The 19,490-nt window shown below is 42.8% G+C and overlaps 1 long non-coding RNA gene across 1 annotated transcript in view; it reads right to left on the minus strand.

Moving 5' to 3' along the window:
- The window catches only part of LOC121705602, a 21,586-nt gene extending 18,003 nt beyond the window's left edge, over positions 1 to 3,583 (minus strand). The window contains exons 1-2 of the long non-coding RNA XR_006030839.1: positions 3,574 to 3,583; positions 3,423 to 3,427 (exon numbers count right to left, since the gene is read on the minus strand). This is a non-coding gene — a long non-coding RNA (uncharacterized LOC121705602). The remainder of the gene's footprint in view (positions 1 to 3,422; positions 3,428 to 3,573) is intronic.
- Positions 3,584 to 19,490: the final 15,907 nt, after the last annotated feature.

Consider the following 19,490-nt stretch of genomic DNA (forward strand, 5'->3'; position numbering starts at 1 on the left):
ATAAGTTCGCCGAGAACGCGCACATCTCTAGATTATCTAACACAGGGTTGATTGAACTAACTGGTAACCGGTGTTTTGGAACCAACACCTCGGGTTTAGTCGCCACAGGTTCAGACAGTTTTATCTCAGTGTTTGTTAAACCTCCTTTCTGGAATACCCCTCAGGTCTCCTATTTCACCAATTACTACCACACATCTTCCTTATCTCTTTTTCTTTTTGAAACATAAGGTTATTTTTAACCAATTTGACATGCTTTATGATGGCTAGAGTTGCGGGTCTTGAATAAATATGCGCTATACCCGCAATCCCGGGCTGAAATTTTGCCCTAAAACGCTGGCGAACATGCGGGAATTTGGTGACTGTGTTTTTATTTTTCCTGTTATTCTCGGGATCTACTGGGCAAGTCCTAAACTAAGTCCTAGACGAATAGCTAGTTTGGAGGCGAGGATAGGTGAACTAGAGGAACGCATCCATACGATGGATCAGATTAGCAAACGGCTAGCGCCAGAACGCTCGGTAAGTCGCGTGGATGCACCAGCCGTAAGCACAGAAAGCGCAACCATGCCCCCTCGCAGCAAGGGGATAGCTCTTGGGTGACTGTTAGGGGATCTAGATCCAAACAGAGGAAGCCCACTGCTAACCACCAACCTCTTCACGTTTCTAATAGATTCTCCCCTTTAGCTAGCCTTGAGAAACCTGCTGCTCTGGTCATTGGCGCTTATACTAGGCTATATAAAACGTGATGCTAGCGACTCCATCGGTTATAGAAAAATCGATATCTGGGGCCAGAGCTAATGACATTGAATCAAATTTGAAAGTGCTGGCTAATGCTAAGCGTAAATACTCATCCACACCGGCACTAACGATGTCCGCTTGCGTCAATCGGAGGTCACCAAACAAAACTTTATCTCTGTGTGCAGGTTTGCGCAACAGATGTATGACTCTGTAACTTTCTCTGGACCCATACCCATTAGAAGAGGCGATGAAATGCTCAGCAGAATTTCAGACTTCAACCATTGGCTGTCAAAGTGGTGTGCCGATAACAATGTGGGCTTCATAGATAATTTTAGCTCCTTTTTGGGGAAACCTGGACTGTTGAAAAGAGACGGTATCCATTTTACACTGGAGGGTACTGTTCTCCTTTCAAGTAACATGGACCATCACTTAACCGAGGCTAGTTCCTGACGAACCAGAGATTAGTCCAGGAAGCAGAGATAATGCCTTACACAGATTCCATCAAGATACCATCCCACAGTCACCCAGGCATACAGAGCTTACAGGGCCAAATAGAGAGGGTGTCTATACCAAAATAGTAGTATAGTATATATATACTTTTTTGATCCCGTGAGGGAAATTTGGTCTCTGCATTTAACCCAATCGGTGAATTAGTGAAGCACACACTAATCCCGGCGCAGTGAGTTGTCTGCTTCAATGCCGGCGCTCGGGGAGCAGTGAGGGGTTAGGTGCCTTGCTCAAGGGCACTTCAACCGCGGCCCACTGGTCGGGGCTCGAACCGGCAACCCTCCGGTTACGAGTCCAGAGTGCTAGCCAGTGGGCCACAGCTGCCCCCAAAACTGTCAACTCGTGCTCAACCCACTAGGGGAATTAATCATAGCAATCTTATTATGATAAAAACATCTTCGGTTAAGCAAACCCCTCCAAAAACGCAACTTAAGCTTGCTTTACTTAATATCTGATCACTGTCAAATAAGATCCCCTTGGTTAATGAAATTATTACTGACAATAGAATCGAACAACAATGTTGGTGGTATTTTTTTGTAGCTCAGCTTTGGGGAGGGGGGTTAATAGCGGGAGGGGATAAATTAAATAAATATAAATAAATAAGTACAGTTGCAAATCTTCAGGAGTTCAGGAGTCTAATTGCTGAAGGGTAGAAACTGTTGTTGAAGTACGTCGCTCCTGTCTTCAGAGATCTATAGCGTCTTCCAGAGGGCAGAAGTTGGAAGAGATCATGGCTCGGATGTGAGGCGTCCCTGATGATCTTGGATGCTCGGTTCAAGCTGCGTTCAGCATAGAGTGGACTGATGGAAGGTCACAACCAGTGATATTGGAGGCTTTGGTGACAACTCTCTCTAATTTCCTCTTGGTGCGACTGTCAGAGCTCCCATACCAGATGGTGATTGAAGATGTGATGATGCTTTCAATGATGGCTTTGTAGAAGAGCAGCAAAAGGGTTTTGTTGACATGAAACTTTTTCAGTTGTCTTAGGAAATAAAGTCTCTGATTCACCTTTTTGATAAGGTGGGTGGTGTTAATGTCCCATTTCAACTGTTCACCTATAATAGACGGGGCTTTGGTGTTAGGCCACCTTCTCATGTCTACAACCATTTCTTTGGTTTTTGAGGCGTTAAGATGGAGCTTATTTTCAGTACACCAGTCCGTAGCCCATTTCACCTCCTTGTGGTACTGGGACTTGTCATTGTCACTAATGAGGCCTATGATGGTGGTGTCATCTGCATACTTCAATACTTTGACAGAGTGATGGTGAGATCTCATGTCATTAGTGTAGATGGAGAACAGAAGAGGAGATGACACAGCTTTGTGGCGCTCCAGTGTTGAGGGTCAGAGGGCATGATGTATTGTTAACCTTGACTGATTGAATTCTATTCCTCAGGAAGTCCAGTATCCAGTGACACAGAGCTGAGTTGATGTTCATGGCTTGTAACCTAGAGAAGAGGATGAGTGGATCAATTGTGTTAAAGGCAGAGCTAAAGTCAATGAACATCATGCGTGCATAGGTGTTGCTTGACTCCAGGTGTTGCAGTACAGTAGAGTGAACTCCTAGGTTGATGGCATCTTCCACAGATCTGTTAGACCAGGGGTCCCCAACCTTTTATGTACCATGGACCGGTTTGATTCCCATTTTTTTTTCACGGACCGGGGGTCGGGGGTTCCATATGTGTTGTGCATGCATTACTTGAAAAGAACTAGCTCCAGTTAACAGTGAAGGTAACAAACTCTTAAACATGTGAAAAACGTGAACTTGAAGAAGTGAAAATTAAACAATATGAACTATGAAAAACTTGAAGCTACATCTATTAAGTGTGAACATGCTTCACAAAATATGGGAACAAATGGAACTAAACGTGCATTACGAATATAATCAGTGGGAGCCCTGTGCTTGTTTCCCTGCAACAAGAAGGTTCCATCAGGGGGTGATGGAAGACAGTGACAACCTCAGTGTGTTTGAAATGTCCAGTCGATTGCGCAATTTGGTCTTAGTTGCAGTCATTGCAGAAAACCCAGCCTCGCATAGATACGTGGTGGGAAATGGTAGCAACGTTTTCAGCGCTTTTACGGCTATCTCGGGATATTCTGCTTTGGTTTTGATCCAAAAACCCGCCAGAGAGGTTTCCTCATACACACTCTTAAGACCACCGTCATTTGCAATTTCGATCAACTGCTCCTCCTCCTGCGCTGACAAGTTATGACTATTCGGCATATTGACAAATGGGTTGCGGACCCACTCATTGGTTTGCCGTGGATCTTTGGAGGATGGGAAGTAGCCTAACGCTCAAACTAATTTGAAAGTGCAACAAGGTGATCGCGCACCAGCTGCGAGAGAAAGGGCCCTGCCTCAGTCTCTCCCAAAACCCCCACTACTGTTTGGAACATATCAAATACACCCCGTCCCCATTCGTCCCCACAAATCAAGCTTGGCTTTAAATGCAGCGACTTTATCTGCCAGTTTAAAGACAGTCGTCATTCTCCCCTGGAGTGACAGGTTGAGGTCATTAAGCAACCCGAATATGCCACACAGGTAAGCGAGTTTTGGCACCTAGTCCTCATCACTAAAATGTGCAGCGGTGACTTTTTTTCTGTAAGAAATCTCTGCAGCGGCTCTCGAACACTCTGACCAGTGACCTGCTAAAGATGCTTGTTTTTTGTTGCTCATTCTAGCAGTTTAGCTAACTTTGTGTGACACTACCATTCGCCAAGAACTGATCAAGTGAAGTGAGCTGACCTGAGGCTGCGCAGCGCTGAAGGCAATATGTAAAGTGTTGAAGGCAGGACAGACAGACGTAAGAAAATAGACCTTGCAAAATGGTCATGGCCATGCGTGCAATCAAACAACTGCATATAGGCCTAAGCCATGTAAAAACGTGACATTATTGCGAATTAAATTGAGTTTAGTTTGCATGCATTTTTTTTAAAACTCATGTCGTAGGCTACGGCCCGGTTAGGAATGTCCCACGGCCCGGTACTGGGCCGCAGCCCGGTGGTTGGGGGCCGCTGATGTTAGACTGGTAAGCAGTCTATTGAAATTGGTCATCTCCTTCAGACTTTTCCAGACTGACCTGGGGTTGTTGGTGGCCAGTTGATGCTCCAGTTTCAACGCATAATCAGCTTTAGCTTTTCTGATAGCAGAACGAAGTTCATACTTGGCAGTCTTATACTCCTCCTTGTCACCTTTCTTAAATGCAGAACTTTTTTTTCTGCAAAGTGCAGCAACCTCTTTGGTGAACCAGGGTTTACCATTGCCATATGTCTTGATGCATTTGGTCCCAATGCAGTCATCAACGCAAAACCGGACGTATGACGTCACAGCCTCTGTGTACTCGTCTAGGCTGACACACGTGTGTTTAAAGAGGTCCCAGTTGGTCAATCATATAGAAGTAATGTGCCTCACTGAAACCTGGCTTAAACCAGATGAATATCTTCCATTAAATGAGTCTACACCTCCCTCCCATTTGAACTACCATGTACCACGCCACACTGACAGGGGAGGTGGAGTAGCTACAATTTATCACTGTAGTACGGTACATTTTAGGACATCCTCAGCTGTCAGACTCGATGAAAAGGCATCAGGTATCAGGAAAACTGCTGTTAAGTTTATGGAATTACACAGTCATGTCTCAGACATCAGATGAAAAGGACTCCGGTCTCAGGAAAAGCGGAGTCAGACGAAAAGTTCTCAGATGAAAAGTTATCAGAGTCAGGTTTCAGACATCAGATGAAAAGGAGTCAGCTCTCAGAAAACAACTATTTCGTAGCATATTATATCACAAATAAGTTTGCTTGTTGTACCAGTTAACAGAAATAGCTGTTTTCCTGAAACCTGACTATAACTTTTCGTCTGACTCCACTTCTTCTGACAGGGGTTTTCCTGAGACCTGACTCTGATAACTTTTCATCTGAGAACTTTTTGTCTGACTCCCCTTTTTCTGACAGCGGTTTTCCTGAGACCTGACTCCTTTTTATCTGATGTCTGAAACCTGACTCTGATAACTTTTCATCTGAGAACTTTTCGTCTGACTAGGAGAAAAAGGCCCGGGAGAAAAAGGAAGGCTGGCCCATTGACCCCATTCGAGCGGAAATTAATTGATGTTCTACAAGAGTCGAGTGGCTGTGGTTCCGCCACCACCACCGTCACAACCGCCATCTTCCACAGATGAGGACGAGTTGTTTCTTCTCAGCCTGCTGCCAGCCATGAGAAGGCTATCAGTTGTGAAAAAGGAAGAATTAAAATTCAATATACACATGCTTGTGTTTAAAGCTACTCGTGATGAGATATCTTTTTCTTTTTTTTTTTAGGTATATTTTTGGGCTTTTTATGCCTTTAATCAGATAGGACAGTGGAGAACGACAGGAAGTGAGTGGGAGAGAGAGTCGGGGTGGGATCCGGAAAGGGCCACGGGGCGGGAATCGAACCTGGGTCGCCGGCGTAGGGTGCAGGTGCCCCAGCCAGTTGCGCCACAGCTGGGGCCGTGATGAGATATCTTAAATAAATACTAAAAGGCCTAGTTCTGAATGGCTGTTGTTTGTGTGTTTTCACAGAAGTGTGTTTTTTTGTTATACGAGGTTTGTGCAATAAATTAGTAAACCGTTTTGCTGGTGTCCATGGTTGTTTTATTAGTCAGACGTTATCTGTCATTATCCTAATGAAATCTTTATTGGTCAAAACAAAAGGACAACATTACAGGTATTACTAGTGTATGCATTAAATGACATATGCAACTTGAAACTTTGCTTACAATATACTGTATGTGTAATGCTTATGTAACTTTGCTTTTGAGCAGTGTGGGTGGCTCTTAAAAGAGCCTTTGGGTTATCCAGCTGCTGGGTTGGGTTACACCTCCCCCTGCCAGGGAACAGCACCCTCTTGGCTGAAGTAAGAGGAGAAGGTTCCTCTCAATCAGATGGCCTCTCGTGTGGCGTTGTTAGTTGCCATCCTAGCAACCCCTCGAAGACTGCCATCACCAACATCCTCTTGTCTGTGGACACACGTGGATGCCCTCTGTGGTCGCCTCAGGGTCGTGACACGCAGGTAGTTGACCACCCTCTGTTCTCTGGGGACATTTCTGCCAGGAAAAGGGCGCAGCAAATCTCGGCGGAGGGGGAAGGCCTAATCTCCCACAAACACAAAAGGCATTGGTCCGCAGTGCTCAGAGTTAGACCCCTGGATCACAGAATCTTCTGGGTGGTCCAGGGTGCCGTCTCGGAGGCCCTCACCAAATGCAGAGTTGAAGAGGGATCCACCGTCACTCGTCCTGCCATGACCACCTACGTCAACTACCCTGAAGAGGTAGTTGGCATCTACCACTGCCAAGAGGACGATTGAATATGTGCCCTTGTAATTAAAGAACAGTGAGCCAGAGTTGTCTGGAGACTATGACCACATGCTTGCCATCCACAGCACCAACGCAGTTAGGGAAATTCCAGCGATAGCTGAATCCTTCCGCGATGGCACGCCAGTGGATGGCACCGGCATGAAGTCTGGCAGCAGGGCATCCCAGATGGCATCCGAAACCTCTCCCACCACTCTAGCCACAGTGCAGTGGCCTACCCTGTAGGCAAAGGCTATCATCCGGAAGGAACTCCCATGTACAAGATACCTGTGAGAAGCATTCAATTACATGTTATTTCAAATGCCTTGCACTATTTGCATTATAAACTAAAACAATATTGCCAATCAATTTATATGGGCTATTCATAGTCTAACCATAGCGTAATTACATTATTATGTCAATGAAGATTGAAATAGCCTACCGTAGACATATAGCCAGGCGCTGAGCAGGACAAATGGCCTGGCGAAATTGGGTGTTCCTCTTCGTTATTCGAGGTCCCACTCGAGCCAAGAGGTCATCAAATTGTCGCACAGACATCCGAAAGTACTGGTGAAACAGTACTTAATTCACGCGGATCTCTTGGATCAGGTTGTGGTATTCGCCCTGTTGCTGCCGGGCACGACGGATCGGGTCAACCCAGTTGCTTCAGCGGTGTTTTCTCCTCAAATACAGCGCAGCAACAACAATAATCCTCTGCCTTCTGTTCATGATTACTGAAATATCACACAAAACCCCAGTACATCTATTTATACACCTGAGGAGTCCCTCCAAAATTCAATATCCAAGCGGGAAGAATTTCGGTTGGTTTAGAATGATAAGGGACTGTTCGTTATTTATAAAAGGGGCCACCGGAGGGGTTTTGAGTGCTTCAGTCAAAAGTTGCATGACCCTCCCTTGCCTGTAAAAAGTTTTTCAATGACCCTCCAGCAGAATTTCAAATAAAGACATGACCCTCCCCGGCCAATTTTCGATGTCTTCCGCCCGCGCTCCTTTGTGCTATGAAAGCATACTGATAGGCTAATGTTCTTAAATCAACCTCTGCTTTCTGATCTTACACATCACACTCCACCAAGATGGTGGCCATTTCAGTAGATTTACTCACTAACATTGTTGTGGAAACACAATAAGCATGGAAACTAAATGCACATTTCCTGCATAACTGCATTAGCCTACTTGAAATAAGTTACTCCTCTAGTAAATAGTATTCACATGAAATAAAACAATAAAACATTGAGACCATTCAACAAAGCACACTGGGTAATAACAAATTCAACACATGAACTGGTTGCTATGGACTCGTCTCTAGGCTTCCTCAGTCATTGTAAAGCTGCCGAAGCTGAACATTATCCAAAACTCCATTTCTCAGACGAGCGTCAATTTGGGAGCTTGCATGCTACCACTCCTTCCTTCTCAAATGACTTGAAAAGGTTGTTTGCACAATTTCACAAATAATCACAGGGACCGAAACATACCTAACATGTCAACTTTTTCCGAGTTTATTACATATTTTAACTTTTCCCCCGCTGTCTTGCCGTTTTAATATTTTATCCCATATTAATACTCTCATAACATTAGTCCTGCCATCTGGCCTGTCTCTGTGTTGTCCTGTTGTTACCCCCTTGCCCTTCCAGCGAAACAGATGTCTTCAAATCATTGTTTTGCTTGCTTGAATGTGAACTTAGAGTGATGTTAACCTATTTAAGTTAACGGCGTGGTTGTCGTGAGAGCACGATTCTTGGGCGCTTACAGTGTTCGGCCGTATGTCTACGTGCGCACCTGCCTACCATCAGGCTACTCAGCTACGAGTAGACAAAGCATTTCCCCTGTTTGTATATTCACTCCAAGTTGGCTTACCATAACTTACCAACTCTACACTGTAGACCATAAACTGGCTATTTATATGAAATAACCAAATGTATTTGTTCAACTTTATGAAGCAGAATTACGCACTGCTACTTGGAACGTAACACATTTTTGTTTGCGCAGGAGAGAGAATGACAGGATTAACAAATTGCACTTGTTGCTGGTTACCAATAAATACTAAATATTTTTTTGAAAACAACAAAAACAGAAAGGATGGAGACAGCAAAGCTAGAGATGGGCAGGAACAAGGTCAATTGGTAGAAATGCTTGCCAAAACGTTAGGAGCTGGATGTGTGGATGAATGAAGCACAAGTATGCTTTACTATGTTAAGCATACATACTGTTAAAGTTAGGCTACATGGTAAACTAAAAGTAAACCAAAGGTACATTTAGCCTTTTTAGGACTATATAAAGTTGACCAAATGAATATAGGCTGTTAGGCGTGAATAAAGTAGGCCTAGGCTACTTTGTTGCTCCAACCCTTCTAACGTTAATGGGGATGAATGTTGACATTTTCCCGTATTTTGGGTGAGAAACCCAGGGAATCTCCCTTATTTTCAATGTTCAATGTTGACAGCTATGGAATGAAAGAGAACGTTATATGGCGACAGAAATCAACAATCAAACAGGCCACTTTGGTTTTTTGCTGTTTTCATGAATACAAAAGTTGGGTGACCCCCCCCGATCAAAAAAAAAAAAAAGGGTGACCCTCCCCTCAACAAAGAATAAAAAGACATGACCCTCCCCTATTTTCCTCTGGTGGCCCCTTCAATACATAACGATCAGTCCCTAAATAAGAAGCTATTGACAAAATATAAAAAACACGATCTTGGTGACTTCAACCAACAAAGATTTATGTTGGTTTTTAAGATAGCATTGCATATTTAATGAAAATATGTTAAACTTCTTTGCATTGGTTAATATAGGCTACCTCTTATACCTTGGATGTTTTTGTGTGTGTGTAGCCTACGATTTTTGATAAAATAAAATGTTAAATTTGCTTGTAGCCCATTGGTTACATATAGTATAGCCGAAATACATGGATAAGCGATGCCGGAATTGAACAGTTTAAACTACATGCCCACAAGCGGCAACTGATTTCAGCCAATACACGCCCACAAGCGGCGACCGCGAGATGGGCAAGGTGCCTGCAAGCGTCTACGCGCCGCAATAATGGACACGTACCGTTAGACCCAGGGGGTCAAGAGCGTGCAGATTAGCTTCGGCATGTTAGCATACGCCATTTTCAAATATGGCGCTGCATGGACCAGCTCCATGCACGAAAATCCGTGTTGGGCACGAGCTCTCATGCGCGTACATGTTGGTGGGCGGGTACCTATCCGGCGGCTACAGCCAAACGTTATTCAGTGCGTATTTCTTGAGGATCCTATGAGAAGACGTGCATATTATGGTTGTTTATCCATCATATGACAAATAAAAAAATAAAGAAAATTGTATTGATCTTGTTTCATTGTTGTTTGTCCCGAACAAACATAGCCTAAACATGATTAAAAACAATAAATTACACAACAGCGGCATAAAGACCTTGTCTCGTTACACCATGGGTCTCCAACACGTTGCTCTCAACCTATAGCCGCCCCCTTAGTTTGGAGCTTGCCAGAGGCTGAAGCACTAGGCTACTACATTTAAACACAATTATTGGCGCGAGGCATTCCAGCCTACGAATTTAATAAAAAGTAAACCATGCATAATTAAAAAAAAAACTAAATTTAGGCTACTTCGCTATGCAATAAGGTTTCCATTAGAGCACAGCGCACGTTCAATGAATGAAGGAAAGGCCTTGTCTCGCAATAAACAGCTGGAAATCCCAACACTTTTCCAACTACACGAAACTTTACAGTAATCATCAAATACCCTCTAGATTTAAATGCCCATCAGTCTCAACATTTAACTATATAATAAAAGTCAAAAAGTAAATTAAATCCCATACCAAAACCGAAAATCGTCTGCGTTTGATAGCCTGGTATGCCGCTCCAAACAAAACGCATGTCTCACAATAACGTACAATGTAAGAAATAAGGTCTGCCTCGAATAAGCCTACCTCAAATAAATACCTGTGCTTTGCAGCCTAAGTAAATATCAGACCCTGGACATAATTTAGGATTTACGGAAAGTATGCAATCATACGATGTTGGACGCCTGGCGATGCTGTGGCCGTCTACTGTGCCTCTGACACCGCTGCCTCATTTGGATGGTAACTCCACAGGTGAGCGCGAAGATTGGATGTCGTGGATGCGTAAGTAAACGTTTTTTTGCTGAGTCAACAGACAACATTCTCTTTAACCGTTACTTTACCATCTGCGGTGTACAACTCAAAGTAAAGACACCACATTTTAGACGAGTTGGGGACGTAATTGTCCGCTCAGGCTGACCGTTCTGTGCGTTATCTTCAATACTATCTTCAATAATATTGAATATCTTCAATATTATATTCAAAACAGGGTGGCTATTGAGGGCTCTGGCTCCAGTCATTATTGTGGCTACTGGCTATTATTGGCTTGATTTGGTCATGGGCCAACACTAGAATATGTTTAGAGCACCTGCTATGAGATGGCAAACAATAAAATAAAAAACAAACTAATCATAGACTGTAAAAATGCGCTACATTTGGCACTAAACGGTTCAACTCCTACTCAAGCGAGTAGGACGCATTTCACACTGCTCCTGCTTCACCTATCCTTTTAGCAATTTCCACTTTTTCATTCTTTTATTTCATTTACAAGCTAGTTTAGCAAAGACAGTGAAACCAGTACATTTAAATCTGAAACTTTAGTGGTTAGTTTTTTACTTTAAATGAGCCAGCCAAGTCAACGAGCAAAAACTGAACGGCAATTCACCTTGAAGTTGGATTAAAACAAAATGCGCTCCTCCGGCCAGAGACCCAGGAGATCATGCCGAAAATGTACTGAGCTAGAACAGAGGATTTCTACTTTGGAATCAAAGATGCATGCCCTTCCATCAACGACAGATGAACTACGAGAGGCATCTCATGAAGTGAGTACAGCAACTACTGGAAATGCAGAGAATGTAACCCAGCAGTCTAATATCACTGCTAATAGAGCAGATGAATGCATCGACCTCACAAAGGGAAATGTGAGTACAGAGCCTTGGCACAGGCAAGGTTCCAGACCAAAAAACAAAAAACGTAATACAAGAACTGTAATTACCTCAACACCAGTAAATTCAGATGTTAACTTCAGGCCTCGTATCAGAAATACAGACAGATCAGCAAACTACTACAGGGCTTGTGGTCCTAAGGGAAGCCCACAGCCCCTAACACTATGGAACAGATTTGAATGCCTCCGGGACGTGAGAGAGGAATTTCCCAGGGAACAGACCCAAAGCAGGCAGCGATCAAACCACAACAATAGAAAGATGGGCACAGACAAGAAGCAGCACTCGACCCCTATTCATCCCACAACCCTCGTTCTAGGCGACTTTGCTGTGAGACATATAAATGGGGAAAGGATGATTGTATGTTGTTTCCCAAATGCTTCAGTGTCTGACACAAAAAACAAGCTTGCAGAACTGGTGTCAAAATATGCAACTATCAAGCGCATCATTGTGCATGTTGGAGCAAATTACATCTACAGAGAACAGCTGTATGTCAAAGAAGATTTCAAGGAACTTTTCTCGGCCCTATATGAGCTTGGAATACAAATTTTCATCAGTGGCCCACTCCCAGCAGAGGGAAGCTTTGTATTTTCCAGACTATTCAGTTTAAACACCTGGCTCGCAAAAACATGCTTTTCAGTTGGGATGAATTTTATTGACAATTTTAACCTTTTTTGGAATCGCAGGGAATACTTCAGACCAAATAGCACAGAGCTGAGTTGGACTGGGGCCAAGATCTTAACCGAATACTATCACCTCTCTCTCCTGCACCCAACATTTTTTCTGCCAACCTTGAGCCGAGCCTCTGATAAGCGCTCAGTGGCCATACAGACGGAACAAGCGGATGACATCAACAACTCAGCTAAACCAAAACACTCTGCACAGGCTGAAACAGAGATATGCCCAACCTCCCCTGCTATGGGGCCCTCTGATAACCACCCGCTAGCCTCCACTGAAATGCAGACCTTGGAGAAACATAAACAACCAGCTCAACAATGCCAAGCCATGTCCACTGGACAAGATAAGATGGGTGCTGCTAAAATGACTCAAAGTCAATCACTGGCGTCAAACTCCCTGGAATCTCAGCAACCAAATGGATGTGATGAGCATGAGGAGATAGCACCTATCAAAGCTGCTGAGAGGATATCAGAAAGGAAGGGTCATGTTGTAACACCAGTACCAATACCCCTCCCCACCTCCGTCGTCTCATTGTCACCACAAAGACACAACAACATGGAATACACTACTGGAATACATGCTGAAAGCGGAGCATCTGCAACAAACTTCCCAGAACCTCAGCAGGCAGATGGAGACTCTGGATCAATTTTCAACCCCAACCTCCTTGATTTCCCATCACCACCCACACCCAATCACGTCCCCACCCAATCAAACTCCCCAGGCCACACAAACCCCCCTAATCTCCCATCCCTACCCCTTCATCCCACCACCCACTCAAACTCCACAGGATCCCCTGAATACCCATCACCATCCCCACCCAAGCACATGATGTTCCCTGCAAGAATGGAGAGACTGCTACCAGTAGCCATGCAGAGTTTTACTAGCCCAAGATCATTAGCACCAAAGAAGCGAAGGGCACCTCCACCCCCTCGCCCTCCCCCTCCCCGTTTAGAAGGATCTCTTAAGCAGCAGCAACCTCTTAGTTCATTTTCTCAGCCGGCATATAGCATGGAATGTGCAGTGGAAAATACAGATGGCAGCAGCAGGGGACAATTATATGATGACTGTATTGCATGATATTCTCAGGGTCCCTGCAATATAAATGGTACTGACAGTAGTTTTGAGAACATGCCGGGACCCAGTAAGCCCATGACATTCTCTATTCCTGTATTGACAAGAAATAGAACACAAATGCATTGAGCTTATAGGGTAAACCAGTCCAATCTCCTACCCGTACCACATCAACCTCAGATTTCCCCCATGGATCATATTTCCCCAACACTTAAACTAGCAAAACTAGCACTCCTAAATATCAGATCTCTTTCAAACAAATCATTCTTAATTCATGATCTAATTTGCACACACAACCTTGATTTTTTACTTTTAACTGAGACATGGTTAGATCAAGCAAACAGTGCTGCTACTCTCATCGAATCAGCTCCCCCAAACTTCAGTTTCTTGAGTGCTACCAGAGCAAATAAAAGAGGTGGGGGGATAGCCACAATTTTCAAGACGTCTTTTCAGTGCAATCAGTCGTCATTCGGTGACTTTACTTCATTTGAATATCTGTGTGCATGCATTAAGTCTTCTCCTCAGATTTTATTACTGACAATTTACAGGCCTCCAAAACATTCAGCTAAAGTTTTTCTTGAAGAGCTAGGTGAACTGCTATCAGTTGTTTGCATAGAGTATGACTGTCTTATTATATCAGGGGATCTAAACTTGCATGTGGATAATCCTGAAAACAATTATGCCAAGGAATTCATTGCACTAATCGATACTTTCTCCCTAACACAGCATGTACAGGGGCCAACACACTCTCTTGGCCATACCCTCGACCTTGTTATCACAAAGGGTCTCGATGTCTCTACAGCTGTTAAAGACCTGGCCTTATCTGATCATTTTTGCGTGTTCTTTGATGTGTCTATGTCCCCACACACTCAAAACACAGCTATGGTGGTAAAAAGGAGAATCATAAATGATCAGACAAGTGCTCTCTTTGAGCAAGCACTTTCACTAAAGTCAAGTCAACTGTCAGACTCTGAAGACTTATTTGATCACTTTAATGCAAAAATGGCAAACATTATGGATGACATTGCTCCATTACAATTCAAGAAAGTTAAGGACAAACAGAAAGCACCATGGAGGCAAAATCCAGCAGTTAAACTTCTAAAAAGAGAGTGTAGGAAGACTGAAAGAAAATGGCGTAAATACAAACTTCAGATCCACTATGAAATCCATAAAGAGATGCTCCGCACATATAACTCTGAAATATACAAAGCAAGACAGTCTTTCTTTTCTAACATTATCAATAGAAGTTCAAATAACACTCGTATTCTATTTTCAACTGTTGATAAGTTAACAAATCCCCCCTCACAATTAGCGCCTGAACTTCTCTCAACTAATAAATGCAATGAGTTTTCATCTTTTTTTAAAGGTAAAATTGACAAAATCAGACTCAACATATCTGCTCAATTACAAATTCAACAACCTGAACTTCCAGCAACAAACAGAGGGAAACTAAACTTGATGTCAGAGTTCAGCTTGATAGACTACGAAACACTTGAAAAAACGGTACAGAATCTCAGCCCTTCCACATGTGTCTTAGACACTCTGCCTACCAATTTCTTCAGAACTGTTTTTCACCTCATAGCGGCGGATGTCCTTCAAATTGTAAATGTATCATTGCTGTCTGGCACTTTTCCTAAGTCACTGAAAACAGCTGTTGTAAAGCCACTTCTCAAGAAGAATAACCTGGATGCCTCCATGCTAAACAATTACAGGCCCATATCCAATCTACCTTTTATTGGCAAAATTATTGAAAAAGTAGTCTTTAATCAATTAACCACCTTCCTAACATCAAATGGGTATTTTGATTACTTTCAGTCTGGTTTTCGGGCAAATCACAGCACTGAAACAGCTCTCATTAAAGTTTCCAATGACATATGCCTCAACACAGATTCAGGTAAAACATCAGTCCTAGTGCTACTGGACCTTAGTGCAGCATTTGACACTGTTGATCACAATATTTTACTACACAGACTAGAACACTGGGTTGGATTTACAGGCATAGTTATCAGCTGGCTAAAATCATATCTACAAGAAAGGAGCTTCTTTGTTGCCATCGGAAACTGTACCTCAACACCAACGTCCTTGACCTGTGGTGTTCCCCAGGGGTCGATCTTGGGGCCACTATTATTCAACCTCTATATGCTCCCACTTGGACAAATCATTCAAAATAATTTGATTTCATATCATAGCTATGCAGATGACACACAAATTTACTTAGCTCTATCACCAAACAACTATGGTCCTCTTGAATCTATGTGTCAGTGTATAGAACAGATCACCACCTGCATGTCTCAAAAATGTTTTCAGCTGAACAAAGAAAAAACTGTAATTATATTTGGTAAAAAGGTGGAAAGAGTTAGGGTTGCTACTCTCCTTGACACAAAAGGGTTGAAGGCAAAGTATACTGTTAAAAATCTTGGTGTATTAATTGACAGTGATCTAAAATTCAACAGCCACATGAAAGCGATAACTAAATCAGCTTTTTACCACCTCAAAAAATGGCCAAACTCAGAGGGCTGATGTCAAAACATGACTTAGAAAAACTCATTCATGCATTTATCTCCAGCAGGGTTGATTACTGCAATGGACTGTTCACAGGCCTTCCTAAAAAGACTATTAAACAGCTTCAGGTGATACAAAATGCAGCAGCTAGGACTCTAACAAAAACTAAAAGAACTGACCACATTACTCCAATTCTTAAGTCCTTGCACTGGCTTCCAGTAAGTCACAGAATTGACTTTAAAGCACTATTGCTTGTTTATAAATCAGTAAATGGAGCAGGACCTAAATACTTGTCAGACATGCTTCAGCAGTACACACCTTCTCGTCCTCTCAGGTCCCAGGTGAAAAACCTGCTAGTAAAACCTACAGTTAGAACTAAACATGGTGAAGCAGCTTTTAGCTGCTATGCGGCTCAGCTGTGGAACCAACTTTCGGATGACATTAAAAAGGCCCCAACTGTAGCCAGTTTTAAATCTAGACTTAAGACCAAACTGTTCTCAGACGCTTTCTGCTAACTGTGCCGAGTTACAAATTCTGAATCTGCCTCGATAATTATTCTACTTTGTCTTTTATTACTTTTTTTACTACTTTTGCCTTTGTTTTTGCTTACTAATTATTCTTTATTTTTAAATGATTTTACCTTGTGTTTTATGTTTTCTTTTTATTATGATCTTTACCTTTTAACTATTCTTTGACTATATTGCCCTTCTATGCTTTTATTTGTTATTATCGTTTGGTTTTGTTTATGTAAAGCACATTGAATGACCTCTGTGTATGAAATGTGCTATATAAATAAACTTGACTTGACTAAAAACCAAATAGTTTATTTATAGTTCGACTACGGATATTTCACGTAATGTTCGAATGCATATTTGCAGCAGGACAGCAGGCAGACCGCTCTTAGTTAGAGCCGCTGTGTTATCCAATGAAATTAAGTTGCGCTTCAGGGTGACTCCACTCGGACTCCATGCGCGTTCCTGAGTAACTTTTTCTTCTTCTTGTTATGAGGCAAGGACTTTATGTGCATTATCGCCACCCTCTTACTGGAGGACGACTCTCTTTTTACAGAATATCCAGTAAAAATCGACGTTGGTCCATGCGTCATTTCCAGCTTTGTAACTTGGCGCATGGTCAGAGCCGACTGGCGCTGGATCCGAACCCCAGTGTTCAAGATGGCGTTGACTATGAATTGGCCGGATTTACTAGCCTAGCCTCCACCATTTATTTGTATGGACGGCGGGACTTAGTCACTCTCCAGTTATATATAATACTTCCATGGTCAGACCGACCCTGGCAAATTTGTGACGTCTTCGTAATTGATTTGGCCGCCATATTGGATTTAATCAAAAACACTAAAATGTTTGCAAAGGTCACACATTTCATCTGATCTTCACCAAAATTGGCACAGTCCATCATCTGACCATGCCTAATAAAAGTTGTGCTTTTTGTAGCCATATGTAAAACCGTTCGACAGTAACAGCCAATCGAAATCGACGGCGAAGCCACCAAACAGGAAGTGAACTTATATCTCAGCAAGGTTTTCTCGTATCAAGACTAAACAAGAAATTGTTTACATTTACATTTTGACCACTGTGTGGCGCTATAATCACAGGAAGTAGGCTCATATCTCAGCAATGCTTACACATATCGAAACCAAACTTGGTACATGGACTTGAAACCCCATCCTGAGGACGCACAATACATTTATTGACCTTCGACCACTAGGGGGGCGCTAGAGATACAGGAAATTAGCTCATATCTCAGCAACGCCTTTACATATCGAAGCCACATCCAATGGACTGTTGAGTTTTGAACACTAATGTTAGAAAATATCTCACGAAGCAATCTGACGATGTTCATGATATTTGCTGAGTGCTTTGAGAGAGTCTGCCCATTAAATAACGTTATATATCTGATCTGGGTAGTTTTGTCAATATTTAGGATGTGTGTTCCGGCGTTCTCATGAACACGAATATCTCTGTTGATTAACCAGACATAGATAAACCAACACAGCCCACACAACAGTAAACATGACCGCTGGAACCGGCATGTTCCTGAATGAAAATAGTAGAAGGCTACTACCGCTAGACACGCCGACGCTGCGCTGACACGTTCGCTAAGCTAATTTGCATATAGTGGTGTTCCAATTCATAGGGAAAGATCTTCACCTCCCACTTCCGAGGGGTGAAGGGTCGAGGGGACTTTACTGTCGAGGGCAATCATACCAAGTGGAAGTTTTAAGGGGGGGAGAAATGGGACGGGCCCTTACTCTTTTCATTATATTAATTAAGAAAATAAGGATGAACAAAAACATGAGTTATATCTTTATTTTATGAAATCAGCAATCAAACCTATTCCCTATTATTAGCTAATACATGTACTATCTCGCAGTCTGAAGCAGGTTAAGGGCCAATCTCATTTCTCTGTTTTACCCCTTCCCCTTAGTCTTGCGCGTTCACATGAGAGAAAGGGCTATCCCAATTCTCTTTTGGATCAAGGGGTAGGGCTAAGGGAAGGAGTAGATACCCCTTAAAACCAAGCATTTTCGCAAGCTTACTTGAAACCGAGGGGTACCCAACATACACCGCTCACACCGGAAAAACAAGCACACCGAGAGATTCATTGATATGAAATGTTGCCATTAATAAGGATTATAAAATTAAAATGGTAATTGTTTTATCTTGCATTCAATCTTGTGACCATATATTGAAGGTCCTGTTCTTCATGAGGAAGTTTTCAAAAATCTTTAAAATTTTGCGAATGTTAACAGCACATCATTATTTGTGCGAATGTCTCGCATTTTACATATTTCCATGTCTGATACCCCGTGAATTGGCAGCATACCATGTCCGAAATGTAAAGTCCAACAGCAGCTAAATTCGCTGAACTTTTTTACCGCTCGTCTGAATGCTGCATACTGCTGCCGACTCCTCACATCTAGGCTATTACAGGTAGCAATTGCTTCTGATGTAAAGTAATGACCAATTGGTTATTATTGTAAAATATCAAAGGAGTTGTGGGATGTTTACATAGCAAACTGCATGTTTATTTTGTTCCCCATCCCTGTTTTATTCAACCGGACCAGGAGGTAGGCTACGAACGAACATAGGCACGATCTGCTTTTGTTGAAATAATTCCTGAACGGTTTTATTCAGAGCTGAAAATGCAATGATAGCCTATTTGACAGAAGACAGATGTAGGCCTAGGGTGCTAGTGACAAAATATTAGCTTTCAGTGTGGTACGATCTCTCTGTAAATTATGTTTAATTCAAGTGTTTCAATCATCCCAGCTCTCCCTTATGGTTGGCTAGTGGTGTCTCATTTCATCTCAAGGGGAATATTTTCACCCCTATATCTTGCCACTCGGTTTCGAGGGGCAAGGGCTAGGGGTAAGATGAAGGGATAGGGGAAGGGGTAAAACAGAGAAATGAGATTGGCCCTTATTGTCTTTGAAGTTTTTGCTTTGCTTCTGGGTGCTGGTTGCTCCCTCTCACCGCTTTCTGGTCAACATGGGAGGGACAAAAAGGAACAAGGGAGTGGAGCTCACGCCTGCCGCATCCCAGCATGGTATAGCCTCCGATCCGTTACTGAAATTAAGCCTCGTTGTCGTAGTATGTTCTCCGCTCATTCTGACTTGACTTGATTATTCAT

The sequence above is a fragment of the Alosa sapidissima genome, chromosome 3, assembly GCF_018492685.1.
Source record: "Alosa sapidissima isolate fAloSap1 chromosome 3, fAloSap1.pri, whole genome shotgun sequence".
Classification (NCBI taxonomy): domain Eukaryota; kingdom Metazoa; phylum Chordata; class Actinopteri; order Clupeiformes; family Clupeidae; genus Alosa; species Alosa sapidissima.